A 6,848-nucleotide genomic window follows, 5' to 3' on the forward strand; every position below is an offset into this window, starting at 1 on the left:
AGAATGAAGGAACTGTGGTTTATGTAGCGGGGAGGGAGAAATGGGGTGGGACTGTGAGGACGGGAAAGGCAGCAGAATGAGACAGATATATTACCCTATACACATGTATGATTACACTACTAGAGTGATTCTGCACCATGTACAGCCAGAGGAATGAGAAATTGTGCTCCATTTGTGTACAATATGTCAATATGCATCCTACTGATATGTATAACTAATTAGAACAAATAAAAAATGGCAACAACAAAAAAACTTTATGTAAACCAGGTATGGGGGCACATTCCTGTAATCCCAGTAGTTAAGGAGGCTGAGGCAGGAGGACTGCAAGTTCAAGGCCAGCCACAGCAGCAACTAAGCAAAGCCCTAAACAACTTAGCAAGACCCTGTCTCAAAAAAAAAAAAAAAAAAAAATTACAAGAGCTGGAGATATTGTTCAGTGGTAAAGTGCCCCTGGGTTCAGTTCCCAGTACTAAAAATAACAATAACCCCTCCCCCAAAAAAAGTATGTAAAGGTGCATGGAGTGTTCAGAAAACAATAAAAATAAGTTTCAAAAGTTTTATATATGACATAAGGAAGAGAGAAAAGGAAATACTAGATATTATCATATGGGCAATGAGGAAGAAGATGAAATGACTCTTGAAAACCCATCACGAAAAACAGTAATGAAAACGAAAATTTTCATTTCATGAAAATGAAAGAATTTCTTTTTCAGTTATTATGTGGTACATAGTAATTTTGAAAACTAAAAGGTTCCCTATTAACACAAAATTAACATTCCTCGAAAGAAAAAAATATCCTTTAATATACTGGTACGAAGGAAGAGTAATATGGGCAAGATGCACAACATTTCTAAATTTGTTCAAATTTAGAATCACAACTGATTCATTATAACAAACAACATTATAATAATTGCTGGTACTAGTAACATTAAAAGGGTGACAAAATTTCTTTCATTGTTGCCTATGAGACTTTTTCTCCCAAGGGAAAAAAACCCAAATTATACATAGCTGCCAAAACACACACTCCTATTTATTATTTATATAAACTTGAAGGCACTGTATTATGTATATAAATTTCATTCATTACTATCCTGATGCTGTGGCTTTGGATTAAAAATGCATAAGCAAGTTAGCACAATGAAGAAATAGCTGTTGGTGTAATGACAACATTCCTGGAACTAAAACCACAAGAACTAGGGTCAAATACACATATTGTCACTTACTAGTAGGTGGCCATGGGCAAATCACGTAATCAATCGTTCTGAGCTTCTGTTTTTCTATCCCAATGAGAAAAATTCCACTTACTTCCTAGAGTCATTGTGAAGAATAAATGAAATAGCGTATTACATGAAAGTACACTACTAAATTTTGTGTTTCATCTTCCTTTCCTCTCCATAAAGTAATGAGCCTCTCCCCCAGTGGAACTAGACTTTATTGCTTTGTAATTATGATGTGCATGTAACAATGTCCAAGAAACTAGATGGTAAATAACACCAACACGCAAACCTGAATGCATACACTGTTAGCTGGCTATCATCTAGATCCCAAAGGACTCTTGCACACTATCTATTGCATCCCAGAAATAGGATACATATTCTTTTCTGAATACAGCCCAAATTATCCATCATGATGCTACACAGAGCAGCTGGCTGATTGAAAGTGACTCCCCCTCCCCCATACTCCAGCTGTCACCAGGAAACCCTCCCCAACCTGTGAAAAAAGACAATGTACTATTACTATTACCACTATTAATAACAATCTAACACTTAGCATCTGAAATTATTTTTCTTATGAAAGCTCATTATTAACCATAAAAAAAACACTTGATCATATAAATGCAGGACAGCTGCCTTTACAACAAAATATGGTAGATAGTAAACACAAATAATACTGTATATTTTCTTTGACTCCCCCCTTTTCCCTGAGTCATTTGTAATGCTAAACGGCAGTTGCTTAAAATACTAAATAGCTTTTAATAGTGATACAGCTGTCACAACTTGAGATTCTTTTTTTAAAAAAATCTTCATTTCTCAAAAATACGCACAGAATCCCATGGTTGTAAAATATGGGTCAAATCAAAAGCTACATTGGGGGGAAAAAAACTACTCACAATGCTGAAGGAGAAGCTATACATAAGCTGACACTGCTGAAAACTGGGAACTGTCATCAATGCAAGTTTGTGAATCCCATTCACCAGAATTCTTAATGTCATTAATTTTTAGGTATAGTTCATGTCCTGAGATTTTTCTAACCCTCCAGTAGTTTCCTGCCTAGTTCTTGAGAATACTAGCTTCCCTGGATATTCCTCTAAAGGTGGGTACCCAGAATCAAGAGCTCTTTACCTCACTGATCTCAAAGCCTCTAATTTTCTAAACTTTTCAGGTCAGACATTGTTCTCTGTTTAGAGGACATAACTACAGCATTAAAGGAAATAAATCTTTTTAAGTAAGTCTATTTTAATGTTCTTTAAAATAATTTTTACATATACACACACATACTTAACCTCCTGTAAATATATTATTTTGTTTTGTACTTAACCCCACCTCCATATTACAATGATATAAATTATTTATTTTTACATTTGTTCCCCATCTCCATGTTACAATACACTATCAAGTAAATTAAATTATAAGCTAGATTCATTCTCAAGTATTTTCCATGCCCATATATACCTAACAATATATAGAAATATAAAACGTGTTTTTATTACTTCTTAAAAAAAATATGACCAATGTGATTCTGCAACCTGTACACTCAAAAAAATGAGAAATTATACCCCATCTGATTCAAATGTATAATGTGTCAAGATCATTGTACTGTCATGTGTAACTAATTAAAACAAATTAAAATTTTTTTAAAAATAATTAAAGCTATTGAAATTCATCAAAAAAAAATGGAACACAAACTGTTTCAGTTGCTATTTCTAAGCATCCATATTGAAAAATATTAATTCTTTCAGGACTAACAGCATTTCCTTATGTTTTGGTGTATTTTTTCAATGAGGTGTCATCTTCTATAACAGATATATTCCCCTACTATACTTGACTATTACCACTGAAATCAGCGATAGAAGAATCACTAAAGATACTAAAATATTAACCATGCATTGACCTTCAGTATACACCAAAACAATTTCTAGAAGTTGCTGTTATGATAAAAATGAAGATTTTTTCAACCTCTAAATTAGAGTTTTAACTTCCTCCAAGTGTTTCTTTTTCATGATTATATGAAGGTTTTGACTCTACTTCAGCATCTTATTACTTAAAAAGTAGTGCACTTAGGTTAAAAAAAATACTTCATATATAAGAATATTAAAAAATGAATGGACCAAGGTTAGATTTGAGGCAATAAATACCCTTTTTTCATCTGTCCAAAAGGAAACACTCCTGAGCCTGTATATTACTAACATATAGTAGACATGTTTTACATATTATTTCATTTAATTCAATGAGCTGAATAGGCACCCTATGACTTCTATTTTATAGAATAAAAAAGTAATGCTGGAATGATGTCAATTTGTCTTAATAGATACAATCAGTACATAGTAGGGGCAGGATTCAAAGCACGGTTTGTGTGACCCCAAACCAAAGCAGGGTTTGTGTGACCCCAAACCATTGCTACACATTTGCCTCTCTCATATGGAGAATAAGAAATTATCTGGGGCCTTTGAAAAACAAATGTTTCATGATGGGGTAGTATCAATTTGTCGATGGGAGGGTCAACAAAATTACTTAAGAATCTGATATCCAAAGTGACATGTTTATCTGAAAACTCTCACCCACAATACACAGTGTTCTCTAATCAAAGCATTATATTGCATAGGCCATGGTTTGACACTGAACCTTCTCAACACTGCAATGAGCTAAGGCTTTAGGGCAGTAGCTTCAGATACCAAATATTTCTTTTTCTCACCCTACAATGGCGACTTGAAAAAGGAAAGGAATAGGTATAAGAAAACACTGCATCTGACAATCTGAAAAAAAAAAAACAGCAGGATGAAGGTACATCTAGCTTAACTCCTGTGATCCTTCCACAAAATGGAAGTATGGAAAGTAGATATGAGGCCTATTTGCTATAGGGGAGCTGCATGACATACAGGAACAAAAGACATGGACAGATTTTCATTAGTCTTGGTTTTTTGTTTTGTTTTTGTTTTGTTTTATACTAATCACTACTCTATAATGCTTTTCAACTCTAAAGGAAGTATTTACCTCTAGTCTCTTCCAAGTTTTGGGTCAAAAGAACATAACTAACTGCAACTAAGTCCACGAAACCAGAAATACCAAAACATTAAAACACATCGCAACATAATTACTGATTCTACAACAATACTACAACCTTAATAGCGTTAGTATTAGAACAACTGCTCTTTTAACAGAATACCCTGCATCAACAATCTTGACTACTTACAATTTAACAGAATAAATACCCTCTAAGCCCTGCTCACACTCCTCTAATGCACAATTCTTATTTAACCCAACAAAGAATCCTTCCAACACAATTCTCATACTAATTTCAGGTAGTCCTAACGTAATAACAATATCTCACCTTTGGTGAGAATTTTATGAATTGGTGATAAATGCTTTTGTTCGTTTTCACATGGCCCATTAAGTAACATTTAAGTGACTTGTCCAAGATTCTATATCTAGGTTACACTTGAACTTAATTCAAATCCCCCTGTGACTCCACAATGGGCGTTATCACTAATGTCAGTCATTCTGAAACCTTAGCGCCAGATGCACTGGGAATCAAACGGAAGGCTTGCTAAAATAATCTCTAATTTGGGATAAGACGCCAAAATTTGCATTTCCAACAAGTTCCCAGGTGATGCGGATGGAACAACACAGGAACCAATGCATCCCTATACTTTGAAAGATCACTTGTTTTCCCAAGTCCAGACCAGCAGCAAGTCAGAAGCCTTTAATGTTTTATTAGAAAAGCGGAAGAGGGCGGGGAGACACACTAGAGCTTTCAAAGCTTTTTTAAATGCAATTTCAAAGAGAAAAAAAAAATTTAGTGCCACTGAACTACAGCAAGAGACCTACGCAGCTCAACAACGGAATCATAACTATGCAACAATTCACTCTGATAACAAGCTAAGTTTTCAAGAGTTTATGCTCAGTTTGGAAAAAACATAAGCATGTGATGATCCACTTTTGGAAAAAGTATCCAAAGGTTTTTTAAGGTCTGAGCAGAAGAGGGTTAAATCCGCTTAGGTGGATTTCCCTTCTCCTAAGTTAAATATCACATCTGAAGTTAGGATTCAATTTGCCACAACTTGTTTAGAGGTACAGGTTACTGCCCTGTGCTGACGCAACATGGCCGTAATCGTCCTATTTTCAAAAAGAATCTTGCAGAACTCCGTTAGACCCAACCCCAACCTGAGCGTCTGGGAACTTCGTCCCGGGTGAGGTCGGCCTCTAGCACAGAGAGGGCAACGACCAGGAGACCCGGGGTACAGTCGCGGAAAGAAAATCCGACCCGCCCTCAGACCTGGGGAAGAGGGCGCAGGAGCCAGAGGCGGCGCCTCCAACCCTGCCCCGCGCCAGCCCCCTCCCCCCGGGGAGGCGCCGACCGCCGCCCCGCAACCCCCGCCCAGCCGCCAGCGCCCGCGGCCCAGGGAAAACGGGAGAGAAGCAGCGCAGAACCAGCTTCGCGAAAGGGGCCAAACAGACGTGGAAACTCACGCTCTGTGGCCCGCCTGCGTCCACACGTCTTCACGTCATCACGCACGGACGCCGATCCCAGATGCTCCTTCTTCTCCGGCTATAGAGGGAGCCTCAGCAGCCGCGCGACGGGGGCCGAGTTGGGGAAGAGAGCCGTAAAGCGCGCAGCCAGGCCGCGGCGCATGCCCAGTTGTGCGTGTCTGGCCGGTGGTCCCCGCGTGCTGGAGGCCGCGGGGTCGCCGCGGGGAAGGACCGCTGCAGAGCGCAGTAGGCTGTGCTTGTTCTTTCTACTCATCCGCAGGATCCGTGAGAAACTTGCGGAATAACACTCCTTATTGTCATAAATAGCTAACAGCCGTCTACCACGCGCAAAGCAAAGGAGCGGTTGCTCTCGAGGGACTCGTTGTGGGGAGAAGGGCGAGTTACAGGCGCCCTGGCTCCTTCGGGGCGGAGAAACTGCCTGCTAAGGTCTGGTGGTGCTGTAAGCCCCTGAGCAGCTGCAGGAAGGCCGCTACTGCCTGCGAATGGTTGGTGGGACAGGCAAACTCCTACTTCCAAAAGTTCTACCCAGACTGCGTGAGAGCCGCTTATCTCAGCATTAGGAAGTAGGCCAGCGGAACAAAGTCGGGGTGTACATTGCCTCGGAGGCTGCACTGCCGAGTCTGTTTGCCTTAATAAGGACTTCAGGTGTTAGGTATTTGAGGTCCACGTGTCATTTGTTCACTTGTTGGAATCAGACTAAGTTAAATGTTATAATGCTGTATTTATTTCATAGGAGAAAACTATCTTTTGGCATAAGATCTTCTAAAACTAGGGGAAAGATGCACTTTTTCCAACAAAGCAACCGAAAACAGGTGGTTTTATGCTGCTTTTTAGTTATTGGCAGTTGTAGCAGCTGTGTTTTGCCTATTAAAACAAAAATTGCCTAAATCGGAAGTTTATTTTCTGTCATTGGTAATTGCCAGAATTCTTTATAGAAAAATTTATTTTAGAGTTAAAATTGAAGTGAAAATATGGCTCCTTTACAGGAAATACATATGTGTATCTGAGACTTTAATATGACAAGATTTTCAGTGAATTGCATACTTGAGCTTTATAAATTATTTATTTAAAAACGCTATGTTGATTAGAAAGTTCCTGACAGAAACTGAATTCCCAGGAAGAGTCAAGTGGAAGAGGAAA

General features: G+C 38.6%; 1 protein-coding gene across 7 annotated transcripts in view; it reads right to left on the reverse strand.

Moving 5' to 3' along the window:
* Positions 1-5,769, reverse strand: part of Rhbdd1 (rhomboid domain containing 1) — a 135,866-nt gene extending 130,097 nt beyond the window's left edge. The window contains exons 1-2 of one of the 7 annotated variants that reach the window (XM_071619589.1): positions 5,688-5,706; positions 1,224-1,308 (exon numbers count right to left, since the gene is read on the reverse strand). The gene's annotated coding sequence lies outside the window, so the exon portion shown is untranslated. Of the gene's footprint in view, positions 1-1,223; positions 3,975-4,211; positions 5,517-5,687 lie in introns of those variants that run through there. The other 6 variants (XM_071619587.1, XM_071619586.1, XM_034635736.2 and 3 more) reach the window with 6 other exon arrangements.
* Positions 5,770-6,848: the final 1,079 nt, after the last annotated feature.

Source organism: Marmota flaviventris, chromosome 11 (genome assembly GCF_047511675.1).
Source record: "Marmota flaviventris isolate mMarFla1 chromosome 11, mMarFla1.hap1, whole genome shotgun sequence".
NCBI classification, from domain to species: domain Eukaryota; kingdom Metazoa; phylum Chordata; class Mammalia; order Rodentia; family Sciuridae; genus Marmota; species Marmota flaviventris.